Source organism: Molothrus aeneus, chromosome 6 (genome assembly GCF_037042795.1).
Source record: "Molothrus aeneus isolate 106 chromosome 6, BPBGC_Maene_1.0, whole genome shotgun sequence".
Lineage (NCBI taxonomy): Eukaryota > Metazoa > Chordata > Aves > Passeriformes > Icteridae > Molothrus > Molothrus aeneus.
In genome coordinates this window covers 4,484,898-4,505,296 of record NC_089651.1, presented here as the reverse complement: position 1 = coordinate 4,505,296, position 20,399 = coordinate 4,484,898, and the positions used below count along the sequence as shown (strand labels likewise).

Below are 20,399 nucleotides of genomic sequence, written 5' to 3'. Positions count from 1 at the left end.
GTCAAATCGGTCTGGATTTCACAGGATCTCTCGCACCACACCTGAGTTATGAGATGTGCTCCTTCCCTTGGAGGCAGCCAGGCTCTCAGAGCTCAGCTGCCAGAGCTGAGGTATTTCTGACAATGCAACAAGACACATCTCCACGCTCCAGGATGAGATTCAAGAGCAGGATGAAAAGTGTTAATAATATTCTGTTTCTTCCTTTGTGGTGTGCATGTATTTATGGCACAGCCATGATCTCATTTGTAAGTGAAGAAATCCAATAGAGTTGAAAAACTCTGTATTTGTAGGTATCTCATAGCCAACAGCTTGGAAAAGAGAAAAAGGGGTGAGAAGCAACAACAGCACCAAGCCAAAGTGCATCATCACAGTGTACACAGCACACACAGTGGAAAATGCTGTCACTGATAGGCTTTGCCTGGGAATTTCAGGTTATTGGGTAGTTACACTAAGATACTAAAGAGAATTTGTTGTACTTGATAGCTTTGAGCTTTACAGCTGAAATTGCAAATAAAACTTTACTACTCCTGTGCCGTGTTGATCACTAGATATGATTGCTGAGGTGCATTAATTGGATGTCAATTAACCTTGAAAGCTCTGCCTTCCAGAGCACATGCAAGGAGCAAAACGTGGTAGAGCCAAATTTTCAGTCAAGAACATTATTTGTGTCTAAGAATGTTTATAGAGAGCAGCCCGGGCCTGGATTTCTTTTAAGCAAATGTGCTTTTAGTCATTTTGGTGATGACTACAGGAATGTGTGTGATTAATAGAGCTGATCTACTGCCATGGAGTCCAAGGGGTGATACAGGATGCAGTAAACACCGGGAGCAGCCCTTGTCATGCACCATTTCTACTGCAGCTTCCTCCAGTGGCAATGTTTGCCTCTCCGGGTAAATTCTGTCTGTACAGATGCACACACTCGTGGGTAAATGCTCCAGTCTTCTTTTGGGTTTGTGTGCAGCATTGCAGTGTGTGGAGACAAAGCAGGGAACCAGGAGCATGGAGGGGACAACCTGTTTGACTCTGGTGCTGCTGCTTCAGAAGACAACTCAACATTTTCCTCATCTCTGAGATCAACCATATTTCCTCAGACTTCAACAAAAATTGAACACAAAGAGAGACCCTGGCAGGATGAGCATTTAATTTCCAGGTGTTTGGCTCAGAGGGATTGGTTATCTCTGTGTCAGGGGCTCAGGGCTGGTCAGTGCCCTGGGACTCTTTCACCATGGACTACAGAGTGATTAGGTTTCAAACATCAGATGAGAAGTTTTATTTGTAGTTTTACAGGTATTTTATGCTCCTCTAGCTGGGTGCATGCCATACTGCCCAGTGACATGCAGAGTTAATAATTTCCACAGCGTCTCACCCCCAGGACCACTGCTTGAGTTCAGGCTGAAAACAAAGTTACATTGCCCACCATAAATCAGGATTACAGAATGGCCAGGGCAAAAATGAGGTCAAACTGAACATAATCTGTCAAGAAAGAAAAAAGCAATGCACCAGAAATGGAAGGAGGGAATCTGAGGGTTTGGGTTGACTCCTACCATGCTCCAACCAGGTAGAACTCCCTCATGACCCAGAAGTGTGAGCTGTGGGCAAACATTTTCCCTGGGAGAAGAAGAAGAAGGACACAGGTTGGAATGGCAGCTGTTGAAAGGTGATCTGGTGTTGCTGGAGCATCTCTCAGCCAGTGCCACCATGGTTTGGGCAAAGCAGAGGGAAAGGCACATTGTTCATGCTTGTGCTGCTCATGAGATTGATCAGCTAATCAGAGGGACTGCAGTGGGGGGCCTGTGGAAATAAAGTTTTTAGAAACAATAAAACAAACCTTTTACATTTTGAATCACCCTTTATGCTTGCTCGTGGAGGCTGTTTGAACGATAAACGTGTCAGGGAAAGGTCCATTTCCCCCTGTGCTGGCTGAGCACCAGCACAGTGAGATCTCACCTTAATTAACAATGATTTCACAAACAATAAGGACACCTCCAGAGCCAGGGCTGCTTCTCCCAGCTGGAGCTTTGATTGAACAACTCACAGAGTGCTCTGTGCCAGCTGCTAAAGTGCCAGAGCCACCTCCCACAGGCCACAGCTCCCGATGGATGGCAGCTCCTGAAACTCCCCAAAAAGCACCAGAATTGGTGCATCTGGGAGTGCAGGGGCTGCTGTCCTCACTGCCCAAGGGGCCCAAGGGGTGAGGGCTGTGAGCACATGGGGCACCCATCCTTCCCTAGATCCAGCACTGTGGAAAGGGATAAGGACATGGGAAAAGGATGAGGACATAGGAAAAGGATGAGGACATAGGAAAAGGATGAGGACATAGGAGAAGGTTAAGGACACAGGAAAAGGATAAGGACATAAGAGAAGGATGAGGACATAGGAAAAGGATGAGGACATAGGAGAAGGTTAAGGACACAGGAAAAGGATAAGGACATAAGAGAAGGATGAGGACATAGGAAAAGGTTAAGGACACAGGAAAAGGATAAGGACATAAGAAAAGGATGAGGACATAGGAAAAGGATGAGGACATAGGAAAAGGCACCCTCCATCTCCTGTGGTCGCTCTCCACAATTCCCAGCAGTCCAGCATTTTGGAAGATCAATAGTCTCAGACTGGTCATGTTGCTCTATCAATGTTCTGATCACCCCAAGAGAGCAAAATGCATGCAGACACCTCGGGTGCCCTGTGAAAGAGCAGTGAAAAGTCCCAGTTCTGCCTCATTTTAGTCAAATCATCACTACAGCAAGGGCTGAAAATGGGCTGCCAGGGGCACTCAAGAAGGTGCTTCTTTGGCAGGATTTGAGGTTTTCATGTATGTGCTTGGCACAGACCCTCCAGCCATGAGTTACCCTCTCCCACTGCATTCCTGGATCTGAGCTGATAATAAATAATTAGCTGACAGTAAATAACTCTATCCATATAGCCAGAGAATGCTCTAAATTCATATATACTGAAACCATGCTGATGAATCTCCACAGATGTTTTCCGATGTTCTCCATAGATGAAAACAAGCAAGTAGCTCAGAGTAGATGGAGGGGTGTCCATGTTTTTCCTTTAGGGAATGCTGACTGGCTGTTTATGGTAAAGGGACTTTTAAATCTTATTTTCTGACATGTTCACTAACCCAGGAGTGTATTGCATCCTCCTAGTCTTCAGTGGGCTGATTTTTTCAAGTATTTCATACTTGCTTGAGGTCAGGCCGATGAACAAGAGGAAGGGGACTGTGAGTAATTTTCTGTTTATGGTATTTTCTTAGTCATGTGGGAAAGGTTGTTTCTGCTGCTGGTAAATACTGGGAATGTTTGCAGATGAATTTCATTCAATGTCCAAACATGTCAACATTTCATTAAAAAAGAAATAAGGCATTTTGGTGGCTATTTACTGTTCTCACTCCCTTCTGCTGAGTCCAATGGAGGAACTGCTGTACTTCCTGAAGTGACCTGCCTTTTACTGCTAAACCAGCAAGGTGGGATAGCACTGAGGGGCTTTGCACAGGGCATTTCTCAGCTCAAACAGCGCACAGAAAATCTCCCAGTGAGGGTATTTAATTATAAGTTAATAGATATTAATCTAGAATATATAATTATTTAATATATATATTATTTAATATATATTTAATATATGATTATTTTATATATAGTTATACATTTTAATGTAATATTATATAATGTATAATTAATATGAATAATATATTTAAATAGTGATTACTTTTTGGAGGTATATACAGCTTGTATAGCAAAATGTAACACACATATTTCTACTTGATCTGGAGGTTAAATCAGAAGAAATACTTTTCTGCATTCTGAGAGCAGGAAGAAAGAAGGAAAAATAAAAGAATATTCAAAGAGGAAAACAATAAAACCTCAGGCTCATAAGACAGTGCCCTTTCCATGTTCTCTCCACTGTGCATTGCTGTAGAATAAGAAAATGTCTACAACACCTTGTCTGTCATTTTGTCACCTGTTAGCAACCTTTTTAGGGAACTGCTCCAGCTGATTCCTACTGACTTTGAATGGGAGGAGCAGGTGGGAGAAATGGCAGCAAACTCAGTGTTAGGCTGTAAACACCCAGCCTCAGTCTGGGCCTCCAGTTTTCAGGTGTTATCATCAGGTTTGGTGCATCAGCAGGGGAGCAGCTGCAGCTCTTCTGAAATTTCTCCTGAATTGCCCTCATGTGCCTGCATTTTCCTTGTTATGGCTGGAAAGCCTCTGTGTGGGCTGTGGTTTGCTCTCTGGGAAAGCCTTTGTGCTGAGACAGCCACTGGGATGCGCTTTCCTGCAGATGGGTGGGGATGAAAACCTTCCTGGAGGGAGCTGCTGTGAATTGCCATCCATCTGTAATCCCAGGTAATCATAAAAAAAGCAGCAGAAGTATCCTGCACCACGCTGCTGCCCAGGGATGTGATGGCCTCACTGCAGTGTCTTCAGCTGGAAAGATGTGAGGAGACTTTAAGGAAATTGGTGCCCTGTGTTTGAGAGGTATGGATTCTGTAAATTAAACCTGGTGTCATTCCTAGCTGGGCCAACACAAGATTGGTACGTAAATGCACGTTATTTACAAGGTTAAGAGACTGATTTTTAAATGTTCCCAAGACAAGAAAAAGGCCAAGTGTTTAAATGCATGGAAATTAAAATGTCAAAAAAACCCAAACCCCGGATTCCAAAGAAATGGGAAACAAAGATGTGTTGGTTTTCTGTGCTGTTTCTTAAACAATGAAATAACTGACACCAGCATGATATTTTGGCAACTGATGTAAAAGTGTTAAGAAAAGAGTTGGAATATGGAAGTTTGTCTGAGGAAGCAGTTTCTTACCAGATAGTTGTTCTTTGTTTTGAAAATAATGAAAATGATTTTGCTTGTGTGATGTTCTTTGTCACTCAAGTTCTGAAAAACTGATTTAAAAGAAACTGTTACGGACTTGATGAGTTCTTCCTTTGTGTAGCTTTCTTTTAATCTGATGACTCGCTTTGGCAGATGAATGTGTCAGTAGTGAAAAATGGGATTTTTGTAGGGGTCATGGCTAATCAGGACAGTTTTCTGTCATAGTCTTCGATGAGAAGTCTTGAAGCTGAAATTTTTAGGGGTAGATTTTCAAAAATTCTTGAAACTGATGTTTTTGGTATTATTTAGCATATTCTGGTTTGGCCTTCCACAATACTGTAACTTTAAAGTACTTCTGTGACCTTGTGGTCTTGGCTGAGTGTTTTTAAGACTGCTGCAGGTTGGATTGCTGTAGCTGTCCAGTATTCTCTGACAGGTTTGTCTGAATTTCCTGGTGCTCACCAGTTCTGAAAGTCTCCAACCCTGATGTGTGGTTTTCTTTGTTTATTTGGTTGGTTTCATTGGGGTTTTTTTGTTTGTTTGTTTGGTTTTTTTTTGCTGAGTGTAGCTGCTGAATTATATACACATAAAAGTAGACTTGAAAAACACCTGTGTGCTGTTGGCTGTCAGTCCAGAAAGAGACAAGAGCTCTTATAGTGGATACTACAGGGAGGTTTTCAAAGCTGCAGCCTCCTGAATTTATCAGTCTGTTTCCCTGTGCAAGATTTGGTATCTAAAATGTGTTTGTTGTTGTTCAAAAACAAATGTTTGACTTTATTGGCCTAATAGAGCTTGACCTCTAAATTGTCTACAGGCAGTGATCTCTTGCTAAGTAAATAAGTGGAAGTGTTGATTAGACATTTTATGGAGTGTTCTTTGTGGCTCTCCTGCTATTAAAAAACTCCATTATTTTCTATATATACCTTTCTTTAGGCCATTGAAACACCATAAAAAGATCATGAACTCCTGTCACGTAATTAACGTGAAGTTAGTGAGTTATTTTCAAAAGGAACTTCACCAGATTATCACCTACCAAGATCTCTTTGTGTTGTACTGAGGGAAGTAAAATCTTAATGTTTTACTGAGAGTACAAAAATGCTGTTGACCAGCTGGGGTTACTCCTGAGCACATGGAGATTTTCCTCCAGTAATCCCATACCCAAGAGAATAAAGAAAGGCTGGAGAAGGAGTACAGAACACAGGAAAATGTTTTCTGGTGAAACATTTCCAGGCATTTAGGTCACAAAGGAGCCACTGGTGCCAGATTTGCCTCCTGAATAACGTGAGGCACAGGTTTTCTCCTTGTTTTAGTGACTGATGTGGTCAAGCCATGCCTGTTGCTTTGAGCTCCCAGAGGGTTCCATCAAAGGTGTATTTTCCACACCTTTCTTCATCCTGGTGACTCTGAGGTGTTTCCAGCCTGGCGTCCCTCTGGAGCTGCAGCCTCCAAGGTCTGGTGTCCCTGGTCAGGTGTAATGGAAATTTTTGTTGTAGTTCTGATCTCCCCATACATAAAAGTTGAATTAAGGCTACTTTTGTAGTGCTGCCCATTGATCTGATTATTCAACTCTGCTTCCAAGACTTACTTTTTTTTTTGGGTTTTTTTTTTTTTTTTTTGGAACAAGCCTACTCTGCAGACTTTGTAATTGAGAGAAGCAAGATAAATGACCCTGCAGCCCGAGGGCTTCTCCTCATGGAGGCTGCTCAGCAGCCACAGCCCTCCATCACTGCTGCCCCCACAGACTCTCCCACCATGGAAAATTGCTCTCCAGCCCTTATTTCCAGATGTGTGGTCTGGTCCTTGGCTGCATCTGCTGGACCTCGTTGTTCCTCACCTCCCCACTTGTCATCTGGGAGCTTTTATCAGATAGTTTTGACTTCCCCCTGACAGGAATGTTGGCTGCAAGGCTGTGAATCAGTCCCCACGTGAGTCTATTAAAAGCACTGCTGCTCAATTTAATCATTTAGAGTCTATTGCATAGGCACTGTATCAATTTTATGTTTTATTAATCAAAATGTGAGATATAAAGTCAAATGCTTGTCTGAAATTGAAGAATACTAGATCAAAAATTTAGTCTGATAGAAATGTAAAATGAATTTAAAGTGGCTCATTGTCCATAAAAATTCAGTCCTGGGCATTAATTATTCCATCTTCTTTTTGTTCCATCATCAATCAAATCCCTTCTCTGCTAATCCAGTCCATCATTGTCATCAATACCAGAATCTCTATCTGACAGTTTGCATTTACCCTGTTTAAATGTCACAATATTAGAGAACAAAGGTAAATACTGTTCTTTGTTTGCTTTGTCTCCTGGCACTAGCAATAAGGAGACAATCAACAATTGAGGAAAAAACCCAACAAACCCTTTTTCCAAACCAGTCAGTGATGCTCCACTCTCCCTCTGGCTGTAGGACTCTTCCTTTTGTGATAGTTTATTTGTTTTTTTGTGAAAGCTTTTTTCTCAGTTTTGCAGTGTGGGCCTTGGTGCCCTGGGTAGGAGACCAATGGCATCTTGATATTAATCTCCTTTTTGTCCTCCAAAAGGCCCCAGGTCAGCCTCTGCAATTAATGAAAGCCTTGGAATGCTGGAAGGGGAAGCACATTTAATGCTTATCTGAAATTACACTCCAGCCCTCCAACATGCTGCAGAACACTCATCCCTGCTGCATGGGCTCTGTGGGTTCTCTAAAAAAAAAAAAATCAGAATTAAAAGTAATAGATAATGGGAGCAGGACTGAGATAATAGTGTGTGCAGTATTCAAGGTTTATCAGATATTTTAATAGAGCTAATATTTTCAGTTTAATGCAGATAATTAAAGTCACCCCAAAGAAATAGTCTTAGAGGAGCTTCTGTTCTCAGAATTCAGTGTGTTTTCAACAATATTAACTTTAGGCTACAATAATGTAGCACATTTTGCAGAGTCTATGTAAGGACAGATTTCTGCAGCTATTATTGCAACTGTCCAATCAAAGAAGTCCCTTTGTATAATTCCTACAATTATTTAACTGCTAATTTGGTTCTAAAATTGTCTTTCTAGGCAATTATTGCTGAAATCAGTGCCATCTACTTGTGCACACAGAGCAAAATTCTTAACATTGTAGCCAGCCTAGATTCCCTGAATTGGTGGTGAATTAAAGTGTTGGGTATTTAATGACGAATTAGGTCTAACCAGGGGTGTCTTGGCTGGCCAGGGAAGGGATGGGAGGAATCCTGGGGACATCAGAGGGTGAGGAACTGAGTCTCTGAGCAGTGGGCTGGGTCTGAATTATGGGCTAAGTTTGAAGGGATCCAGCTAGGAGAGGTTTTCAGAAGGTTTTCAGGATTTTTCTTGTTTGTTCTGCAATAATGACCAAGGAAAAAGGTGAGACTAGTATGGAGAGCATCAAATGTAGAAGATGCTCCCCTGAAGTGCAGGCTTAAACAAATTGAAGTTGCCATTTTAGGGTGCCCAGCAAGTTGTACTGCTCATTTCTCGAGCCCTTCAGTGACTGGCACACTGGAAATAAACACAGTAAAGATTTATCTGGGAGAGGAATAGCTGCAGTGTGGTATTTGAGTTTGTCTGTGCCTTCCTAAAACTGCTTTTCCCCTCAGTAAATGGCAGATCTTTTCAGCAGATATAATTGTTGGCCAGACAGCAGAGTGTGAAGTAACCTGCATTAGTTAAACTGTAGTGCTGAGACATCTGCCTCTGCTCTATGTGAGCTTTATTTCATTTTCAGGAGTGCTGTGAGCTTTATTCCAGTTCAGAGCGGTGCACAGTTGCTGTTGGATACTGTTGATTTCTCTTTCCAGAAAGAAGAAAGAAATGCAGTCATATGTGTATAAGCCTTCTCACTCATTATTTTGTTGTTGTTGTTGTTGTTTTTAAATCCAAATACATTTTGGTTGAGAGTCAAGACAAGTGTATTGATTCATCCTTCTCTTTTTCGAAAAAGTTTGGTCCCTCTGTGGTCCCTCTTGTTTCCTTCACTTTTGTAGAAATCTAGTTTGGGAGTAATTAACTTGAAAAGTCCATAGATGTTACCTCACATCACCCACCACTAAGCTACCAGTTAAAGAGCAGGTCAAATTGTGTGCCTGAAAGCTGCTGTGAGCAGCAAATTCCACCTTTTCGGTATCTTTGTGTATATCTGGGTGTTTCAGCACATCTTGATAGAAATAACGTGGTTTTGCCTCTTAAGCACTCAATGTGTGCCTCTGCAAACAAAGATTAGTTAGCTACAGAGCACCTTCCTCTTTTTATGGAGTTTTTAATATCAGAATAATGTCATTGTTTCTCTTCAATACAAATTAAACATGGGAAATGTTTTAAAAAAATGATAGCAATTACATAATGAGAAGTGATGTCTTTCATTTCTCTGTGAAGTAAGCCCCATCTGAGTAACACTTAGAGTTCTTTTGCTATATCAGTACTTTTCCCTGTGATAATATTGGCATTTGTTCTTGTAAATAACTAGAGGATTGCTATTCTAGCTGTTGCCACAATCTCCTTAGGGAAACAACTTTTGATGGCTATTAACACTGCACCTTTGGTTTTCATGTCTAAAAGGGGAACATAATCTCAATTTGGATCACAAAAAGGCTTTATATTTAATACACGTGGATTCTTATGAATGAGGTGGCAATATGATTTGGGAAACTTTAGAATAAATGGAGTTTTATGCAAGAATTCATATTTTTATTCCTAAAATGAATACTGTCAGTGTTGATACAGTGGCATTTAGATGAGGTTTCTGGTGTGTATTTTTGCCAGTGAGGTGCCATAGGGATTCTTTTGAAATACTTGCCAACCTGTACAAATCCCATTGTGTGCTAAAAATTGTTCTTAGGACTATTTTTAGGCTCACTGGGTAAGCTGTCTTTGCTGGATGTAGCATTCAAGAGGAGAGACATAGTGAAATCACTCAAGGAAATGTCTCCTGTGGGTGCCCCAGCATTTGCAAGGAGTTTGTGTTCCTGTTTTGTGTTCCCTCAGCTGGAAAACCAGGGGAAGTTCTTCATCTGCTCAAGGAAACAGAGGGTTCACATCCTGCAGTCACACTGAGCCTGGCCCCAGCAGGGAGGGTGCGGTGCAGGGGTCTTTGGGTTCATCTGGAGATTTTCAACTCTTCTGGGGTTTCCATACTGGAAATTGTGCTGTGTGTGCTGTACTCTTGTTTCTGTGGGGCTTCTGGTGATGCCTTGTGCAGGCTGCCCTAGAGCAGAGGCTGGGCAGAGCTAAAGAATCAAGCAGGGATTGATTCAAAGCATCTCCTCCATGGATCCACCTTGGGCAGCACCAGAGCCCAGCCAGGCCTGCACCCAAGATGAACCAAAATGGCCCCAAAATGCCCCAGCGCTCCCGGGCTCTCTCCCTTGGATCAGTTCTGCTCCATTTGCATCTTGCAGTTCATTGTCCCATTCCAGCTTTAGCCCCTGCAGTCCCACCCTGCTTGTTTTTCTCTCTCCAGCCCACGGGGTTTGTGCTCTGGGGCTGAGATTGGGATCATTTGTCCTTGGTGCCCAGCTGGAGCAGGAATTGTTTTGTCTCCCTGCTCTGTGCACAGAGCTCACCATCCCCTCATAGTGTGTGGGTCCTCCCCCAAACCCACACACTAAAGCAGCACAGAATGTGAAAAGCTCAGACCAACACACTAAAACAGTACAGAATGTGAAAAATATAAAAGTTTATATTTTATAAAAATATAAACCTGTGGCATCACTGGTGGCAGGTGCTTCCTGCATTGGCTCCAAGCTCTCTGTTCCTCAAGTCCAGCATGAGTCAAACATTTCTGGTCCTCCCTGGGGTGTGCAGGAGCCTGAAAGGCTTTGGTTAAGCCCTGCCTGGGCCTGGCTGCACGGCTCTTTGTGGCAGAGATGACATTATGTACCAGAGATGACATTATGCACCCTTGTTCATACCATCAGCTCTGGAGGATTTGTGCACCCTAATGAGTGTCTGTGCTCACCACACCGACAGCAGTATTTACATCCAGTCAGCTCAGGCTTCTGCAATCCACACTATTGCACATTTTGCTTCCAAAATGTCCCAAATTGCAGGAGCATCACCAATGCAGAGTCAGTAATACACTCAGGTGTGGTATTTTCTGAGACCCCTGTTGTTGGGAGGAAATGATGAATCTGACTCCATGTTCTCAGAAGGCTAATTATTTTATGATACTGTATTATATTAAAGAATACTATACTGAAGAATACAGAAAGGAATCTGACAGAAGGCTGAAAGATGATAATGAAAACTCATGACTCTCTTTTCAGAGTCTGACACAGGTTGGCCCCAATTGGCCAATAAGTAAAAACAATTCATCATGTTGGATAAACAATCTCCAAGCACATTCCAAAGCAGCAAAACACAGCAGAAGCAAATGAGATATTTTTTTTTTCCTTTTTCTCTGAGGCTTCTCAGCTTCCCAGGAGAGGAATCCTGGGCAAAGGGATTTTTCAGAGAATATGATGGTGACACTCATGGCTCTTGCTGTGTTAACTCCTGTTTCTTTATGTATTTCTTGGGAAACAGTGGTCATGGCCAATAGTTCCTCTCTCTAAATCCAGAGGAGAGGGGAGGGCCCCAATCCATTTTACTGGGACGTATTTCCTTACCTGTGGTTGGTTTTGCTGAGTTAATCTCAGCGTCAAACATCACATTTTCATCTTCACTTTTTTCTGTTAGCTTGGCTTGACTCAGATCCGACAATCTGCGTGGTCCCAGTGCTACATCCCTGCTCCAAGCTTACAGTGTTTGCCATCCCAGTGTGGCAGCACTCTTTGGGGAGGATTTTGTTTCTCCCCAGAGCCACCTGCCAGCCCTGATGCTCTCTGGAGGCAGCAGACCACCAGCCTGGTGGTGTCAAACACCTCCAGAACACCCCGAGAGGCTGCTCCTTTCCTGGCATCACAGGGCTCCATCTTGGCTTTGTGTTTGTTCTTTGACTCAGGCACAAACCTGCTGTGCATTTCTGGATTGATGTTTTTATCTAATTGTTTTTAATAGCTGTTTCTTTCAGGCCAGCTGATTCGTGCACTCTCCCGAGCACTTAATTTGGTTTCTGCATTAATTCCATATCAGGGAGTAATTAGAATAGACAAAGAAAGAATAAGTAGGACTGAAGTTATGAAACAAAACTGCCATGTGAATTTATTGCCTGTGGTTCTTCGAGACCCAGTCATCTGCTACAACTTCTTTTAATAGCTCCTTCTGACTTTAATGTGATCAAAACAAATGTAGCATTTTGTTCTTGAGTTCCATTTGGATTCTGCTGCTTAGTGGTTGGCACAGAACCCTCGGAAAGGGTGGGAGCACTGACCCTGAATCCAGCCTGGAATCCCCAAAGCACAGGGGATGCAGTGCAGAGCCTGCCTGGAGCCCTGGGGTGAACACTTCTCTTCCCTCAGGCAGCTCCCTGCCTGATGCTGCTGGCAGAAATCTTTCACAAAAACCTTTCAGACTTCTCTGGGGTTTTGCAAATACGTTGACTTTTGATACAGTTTGATAGTGCAATAAGCACAAGGTAACATTTAGAAATATTTTGGTTGCTTTCCTAGGGAAACAAAACCAAAGCATGGATTTTACCTTTCTCTCCCCAGCCCATTTGAAAGACTGACAAAGTACAACCTTTCTCAGGAACTTTTGAATCCTTTGGCCGCTTTCCATCACGTTTGTCAGAGATAGAGCTGTCTGCTGTCTCAGTTTCTTGCTGCTTTCACACGATTCAGTGCCTGCAGAGATGGAGGGGAGCTGATAACAAGTGCTGGGCTGTTATCTGCCATTTCCTGATGCTCCCGGGCAGCACAGGCTGTGATGGAGCAGCTGGGAGCCTGGTCTGGGAGCTCTGGGGTGCAGTGGGGGATGCTGGCATGGGGAGGGACAGGCAGGAGGAGGGGAAGGGGCTTTGGAGGGTGTGGGTGAGCTGGATTCCTCTGCTGGGCATGACTTCCCCATCAATCCCTGTTTTATTGTGGCAGAGGGGCACTGCCTGTGCCTGACCCTGGCAGACAAACTTGAATTTGGCCACGATGCTGGGTGCAGGGACAGAGAGGGGTGACAAACATTGAAATGTTACCTTCTGCTTCTTGCACCATCAAATTGCATCAAAAATCAATGTATTTGCAAAACCCCGGAGAAGTCAGAAATGTTTTTGTGAAATATTTCTGTGTCCCCACTTCCTAGGAACCAACTAACCATGAGTGCAGCTGCAGACACATTACTGGCACAGTTGTTCCATTCCTCCAGCACACAGCACCAAGAAAATACAAATTATCTCTTAAAAGGTCTGACCTGTTTCCCCAGGCTTTTCTCATTTGAAACAAAACTCCTGTCAGCACTTGGTCTTGTTTACACAAACACATGTACACGTGCAATAATCCTCTTTTATTCCATGAGCATCATCCTGCTGAGTGCTCTCTTGCAGCTCTGGGTCCTGCATTTATCACTGGGGCAGAAATTTCAACTTTTCAGCAGTTTTTCATGGTGTAATTGTCAGAAAACCGCCAAAAACCAACCAACCACCCCAAACTCCCTCAGTGCACGTCTCAAAGACACAAAATTATATTTTGTCTTCCGAGATATCTTGCATTTAAGTTATCAAGTGTCAAACACTCAACAACTTTCTCAAAATAGGCTTTTCTTTTCCTCTGAGAGATTATTCAGGCATTGTTAACTAACTGGCATCAAGTTTTTGGGTAATCCCATGAAGAGGTGATGCAAATCACTGGTGCTCAGCCATTTCTTTGGGGAGAGGGAAAAAAAGAGGACACACTGCAGTGGGGAGTTTTCAGATCAGTGATTTACATTATCACAAAGTGTGATTTAAGCTTTTATGGTAAAACAAGATGAAATTAACATAAACTTTGGTGCAAAAATAGCAATATGTTCCAGTTGGAGCTTTCAGAAAATGCTTGGAAGTAAATAGCAAGTTGGGCTCTGGGAAGCTTCTCTTTCCTGCTCATGCCTGGAATGAAACTAAAACCTGCTCATCACTCCTGGGTAGCTGGGTCAGGGCTTGTGAAGGTGCTCCCATGGTTACAGGGGTGAAAAGGGAGGATGCCAGCAGGAAGGCATCCCTATTTTGAGTTTGCTGAACTCTGCCTGTAGTTCTCTGGATGTGGCAACCTAAAGCAGCATCCTGTATGGCTCCTCCCTGGCTCCTGATATTTGGTGTTTTAGCTGCTGGAGTGCTACTCCTCATTAGTGCCTGTAATATCATAGCCAAGATTTTCATCATTTCGTGAGCCACAAGCTGAGATTTTACAATAACCTATTTCCTGTCATTTTTGCCCTTTTGTCAAAGGGAAATTAAAAAAAAAAAACCCCATTCTAAGTACTCAGGCGTTTCTAAAGGCTCAGTTTTAAGCACCATGGGTAGTTCAGGCAGCAGGGCCCAGTGATTTTCAGTGAGTCAGTGGTACCAGAGCTGCTGAGAGTTACAGAGGCGTTTGGGTGCCTGCACTTGCAGATCACTGGAGGAATTGAGGAACTGCACAGGAACTGCACTGCCTCTTCAAGGGGCTGCTGGCTCCTCAAGTGAGTAGGTGTTAGCTGGCAGCTCCTCCAAGTCTTACGAGGCACTTACATGCCTCATTTGTAAATCTGCCCCTGAGGCACTTGTGATGAATTGTTCCAAGCTCTGTATTGGTGTTTGTTTTGCCATCCGTGCAGGCTCTGGTTTGTTTGCAAGGTTATGCATTGCAGGTCATTCTCTCAGCAGCTTTCACTCAGCTCCAAGTCTCTTTACTTGCCTTTAGTGTGAAACATGAAACACCAGCCCTTCGTGTTGCTGGTACTTAAGGAATTAAAAATAGCTGGCACACACCAGTGCTAATTTTGCAGTAGTTAAGCAGAGTTGATGCAAGGTGCTCGGGCTGTTCAGCTATGTGTGAGCAAAAACTGCTGCTTATTTCTGACTTGTGGCTCTCAAGAAGCACAAATGCCCTTTTAAAGGTGAAAGAATCTTTGCCCTGTGCATGTGTCCATGTGTGTTTCATGCTCTTTTATATGGGAAGGAGTGTTTTGGTAGCTGGCTAGACTGGAATATTAAGTAAATGTATTTTTATGTGAATGTATGGCTTGTATGCAAGTGGATGTGGTGAATCCCTGAATCCCTGCTTTCCCCCCATGTTTCTGTAAGGCCAACATCTGTTTATCTGAAGGTGATATCTTTAGAGCTGCTGTTTTCATGAATATTTGATCTGATATAGGGTGCCCAGCTCTGTGATTTATGTTAATGAACCAACAATCGCTGCAATTTCAGAATATATGAAAGAAATGGAAACTAACTCTCTCCCTATATTTATTTCCTCAAATTTGTATTCACTCCTGATTTGCATTTGACTCGAGAGCCACCCACACTGCTTCACACAGGTTGGTGTAGCTGGGGAGGCTCTGCAGCAGAGCAGAGCAGTCTCCTCCTCACTTGCCCCTGCACTGGGGGCAAGGCTGCCTGCCCAGCTGGGCCAGGCCATGCCACAAGGGTCACACCCAACAGGCTGCAGGATTTATTCATGATTTCAGGTCATTTAACCTCACACTTTGCAGACTTTGTCCTCCTTGCAATGTCCCCTTCATCTCCTCCAGGTGCAGCTGCATCAGGCACCTGCCCAGTGAGGAGTGGGCAGGATGCTGGGAATAATCACACCAGAGAGCCCTTTCACAAAATTGGCATTAAAAATGGGGAGAATTGAGCAAGGCTCCCAGTCTCTGCTCCCTGCAGCACACAGAGCTGGTGGAATAAGCAGCAGCACTGCAGCTGCTGCAGCATTTCCCACCAAAGCTGTGCCTGGCCACAGGAGGGATGTGCACATTTTCAGGGGGGTTCCTGTGTCTCCTATCACTGCTCTCCCTGGTGCTCAGCAGGGGAATCAGTGTGACAGGAGCATGGGAAGGGTGACATGTTTGTTAGAGGAGATGGAAGACCATTTCTGTTTATCCTGTCAGCTCTCTGCATGCCTCCATCACTGCCATCCCTGGCCTGCGCTTCATGAGGATGGAGCACGTGAAAATGCTTTAGCCTGAAAAAGATGAATGTTAATCTTGAATTACCATTCATGGAGGTGATCAAGGTAGTGAATAGAGACTCACTACTGGCTCTTTTCATTTATTTGTATTTATTTGCTACATATCTCTGTAAACCTGGGCTTCTTACCACTAACTGCTGTACAAAAGCCAGGCTCAAGGGTCACCTTTCCCCAGCAGCTCCTCATGCTTCTGTGTCCTGCTCAGCCCACTGCTGATGGGCAAAGCCTTCTGTACTGCTCTGCAGTAGTTTTCCTCTTCCATTCAACTTCCCAAATTACTCTGTGGGTGCTTTGTCCCATCCAGGCAACACAGTTCCTAGATCAGGTGTTCAGGAATGAAATGTGAGCATCTTCCGGCACCACAAAAACTGGATTTTACTCCCTTTCCCCAGACATGCATTCTTTGCTGATGAAAGCATTTGCAAGTGAGAAAATGTATCTTCCCCTTTTCCTAGCTGAAAGTACAGCCAATTTACTTCAGGGAGCTACACGGGGCATTTTTTAATTAATCCTTTCCCTAAATGTTGACATTGCATTACATGATTGGGATAATGGGTACTAAACTCAGTGGCTCAGGGTTGTTTTGCAAATATCATTTTGCAAAGATAAAGGAGAGGGAGTGCAGTCAGGTTCTCCAAAAATACCTTCTCTTACGCCAAGGTAATATTATTCAATCAAACCTCTTCCATAAACCTTCTTCCATTCCCTTATTTTCTGACATTTCTAATTTTTGGGAAACTACTGAATTCTGCATGGTTATTGTAAAATATGACATTAAGGTAGGCTGCTACTTATCCTCAAATCTGCTGGATTAGGGCTTGCAGGGTTATCAAACTGTATGAACACAGTTTAAATTTTGATAGTGAACAAGGTACCCTGAGCAGAGTCTGTCTGTCTGTCTGTCAGCAGTGAAATGGAGTCAGCATTTTATTACTTAGAGCACTGAAAGCAGCTCAATGAAATTAACAGAAAAAACCTAAATATATCAAATTGCTACAGCAGATACTTGGACTGAAATTGCAGTGTAATAAACTCACATTCATATCAAAATGGAAAATCACATGTAGTGTAGGGCTAATCATTAATTTTTTGCATTTTTGATGAGCTTGTTTCTAAATGAACACTGTGATTTCATGGCAGGGTTGATTTTCCTCACCTGCAGTGCACTCACTGTGTTATTAATGTCATTTATGAGCAGGATTGCACTAATGCCTCAAGGTGTGCATTGGCAGGGCTCCTGTTATTCATGGTTTAGTGCATCAGGAAGTCTGGCATTGATACACACACGGTAATTTTTTGTCATAACACAGGATATCTGTGTTTGTGCTCTGTTCTTTAAACCTCTCAGCTCGTTTCTCCTCTAAAGAGAATGGAAGGAGGATGTGGCACCTGAAGCATCTTCCAAGCAACTTCTCTCCAGCCAAAGTGTGCTGCTCATGATGGGGAGTTTCTGCATTGCAAGCAGAATTCATTTGCTATTAATTTATTGAGAATGGCTGAATATTGCTGATGAGGGTAGGAGAAGCCTCCATGTGGCTGTTTTTGTTGAATTGCTGTTGCCAGCACTCCAGTTTGGTCCTAGCACTCCAGTGATGCACCATGATTTGCTAACTATTACCTTTACATATTTAATTGCTGCAACAGAGAATTCTGCTAAATAAGTGAACATTATTGAGCCCCATATGTTGATAATTAAGTGATGAGGTGACTGAATTTCAAGTTGCAAGTGTAACCAGTACAATTACAGCTCACATTAAACCTCACTAGTTAGAGCCAAGGTAAGGAGTTTTTAATAGTTGCTTGGATAAATCATCTTTTTTCTTGCTTGGGCAATATTACCAGACAGCATTTCAGATTGTGGAGTAAAATGATTTCATGACCTGCCCCTTTATGGTGATATACTTGGAAAGACTCTCACCTTAATGAGTAGTAGCCAGACCTGGGAACCATCTGGGGCTGAGGGGAAGCTGTTGTTGCTGTTGGTTTTTATTGGTGTACAACCAGAGTAAATGCACTGACACAGCAATGATGCTGCAAGGAGTCTGGAAACAGGGAAACCTTGCTTTAGAATACTTACAGAATGGTCTTGAATTTCACAGTCTCTTTTCTTACTTATTTTTTAAGCCCTTGAAAGTTTTAATCTATTTCAGTAAATAATGGATCAAAACCTAGGAGTGAACCAGGGCTGTTATCAGTGAGAGCTCTGTCTCAGCTGTAGGATTTGGAAGATGATTTTTGCTGTGGAGAACAAATGCAGAAAGGGAAAGGGCTCTTGGGACAAGGCAGCAGCCATGGGCTTGGTGCTTTTGAATGCAAAGAGTGAGCACAAGAGGGTTTGTTCACAATGCTAATGCAAAATGTTTCAAATCGAATTTGAGTTCACCCTTTTCCTGAGTGTCTAGTTTGAGAAATCTAGGGCCTGATTTAGAATGTGTGTTGAGAAGAGGGAGTTTTGACAATGCTGCCAAATTCTAACAGGTCTTTAGAATGAGTGAATTGTCATTTTTCAGAGCCTTGTAATGAGTAGATTTGGCTGGATAATCATAGGGACAGTGAATGACACATTTCTGTATTTCACACTCCTGCTCAGAAGAATTTTGTATGCTTGTATTTCTCAAAGAAAGAGCTGCAGGAATTTCTGTGAGGACAGAACAGCAAATTTCATCCTGAATTTTCTTTTCTAAAAAAAAAAAAAATCAACAAACCTCATAATCTATTTTATTGAAAACCCACATCCCTTTATCTCCAGGTCTGATTTAACCATCATCTCTGTACCAAACCCCCTGTTGAATATTGCAGTTTGGGAAACAGGAGGAGGTGAAAATAGGGCCTTAGGGAGGGAATTCAGCAGGCTGAGCTGCAGGGATGCCTCCCTGTCAGATGGAGAGTGCAACAACTAAAGCTGCAGGTGAGATCTGGGAGCTGAGCTCACACCCACCAGCCCAGCACAGCAGCACTGGGGGATTTCTTGCCTTCCCTTCTTTTGAAGTCTTCAGTAGGGTGTGATTCAAGATGCTTTATGAAGAGGGTTTCACAGCATTAGCTCTGGTTTCAGAGGGAAATGCTCATTCCCCTCTGAAGGAGCTGCCAAGACAGGTACCTGGTGGGATTCAGTCTGGAAATTGTAATAAATATTTACAGCTATTCCTCCAGAGCTCCTTAGTATTGATAAAACGGGCAAGTCTAATTAAGGAGTGTTTGTTGAGGCTCTGGTGACTCAGCCACTGGTTCAATAAGAGGAGGAACAGGGACATTTTCCTTCCCTGCTTGGAAGGTGCTCCTGCTGTGGTTTTGTGGCATGAGTGACTGGAGTTCTCAGTCGCTCATAGGCTGCCCCTCACCTATGGACCTCCTGTTGCATCAAAAGCTCTGATCAGCCCTTTTTGAATGTCCATTAACCTGCAGCCAGGCTTAAGCAGCAATTTCTTTTGTGACTGTTTTGAAAATGTCTCGCTCATAGTGAACAATTCTCCAGTGGCAGTTTGCTGTGCTCAGATTGGATCATTTTGGTTCATTATTGGAAGAAAAATGAGACTATCACCTGCAGGGCTTGCAGGGATAGCCCTGGGGCTGATCAAGGCATTCTGTGCAGTCCCAGCCCCTGTTGGTCTGAGTTTTGGAGTGAGTGGTAGCTGAACATTGCTCTTGACCTGGATTTCTGGGATAACAACCCCAGGAGAACAGGCCTATAGAATTTTGGATGGGTGTAATTGGTAGGTTTTATAGAAATGAGACTTCCTGTAAAAATCTCTACAGCTCAGCAGAGAGCATTCTGTGAATTCCTCTAGGCTCATTCATGAGTTCCACAGAAATTTGTTGAATTTTGTAGTGTTTCACCATAAAAAATAGTTTATAACCTCAGCTTACTCATTGTGCCATTCTCATTGCAGCAAAACCTCTTTTTTACTGTGAGGGTGGATAAATATATACAATATAAATATACACAACAATATAAACATATACAAATATATTACAAATATATACAACAATGTAACTATATACAAGTATTTACAACAGTCAAATATATACAACAATATAAATATACACTGCAATATAAACATATACAAATATATTGCAAATATATACAAGTATTTGCAACAGTCAAATATATACAACAATATAAATATACACATCAATATAAGCATATACAAATATATACAACAATATAAATATAGACAAGTATTTACAACACTATAAAACTCTGTGCTGCAGCATTGCACAGAGGCCGAGGTGATGGTTTACAAAACCCCTTCAGGAAGGAGAAATTTTCTCATGCAGACAGGGGTGGTCTCAGCCATGAACACCCTGCATGGTGCCAGCATCTCAGCCACAGCAATGTGGGCTTCTGCTGCCTTGCTTGGAAGAAGGCAATAATGAAGAAACAGCTCCAAAGTGATTAAGGAGAGGGAGTGCAGTCAGGTTCTCCAAAAATGCCTTCTGTTATGCCAAGGTAATATTTTCCAATCCAACATCTTCCTTAAACCTTCTTCCATTTTACCTTCTTTTCTGGCATTTCTGATTCTTGGGAAACGACTGAATGCTACGTGGTTATTGTAAAACATGACATTTA

General features: G+C 42.8%; 1 protein-coding gene across 1 annotated transcript in view; it reads left to right on the top strand.

Moving 5' to 3' along the window:
* KIAA1549L (KIAA1549 like) overlaps positions 1-20,399 on the top strand; it is a 133,664-nt gene that overhangs the window by 2,894 nt on the left and 110,371 nt on the right. The gene's annotated exons all lie outside the window — the stretch shown is intronic.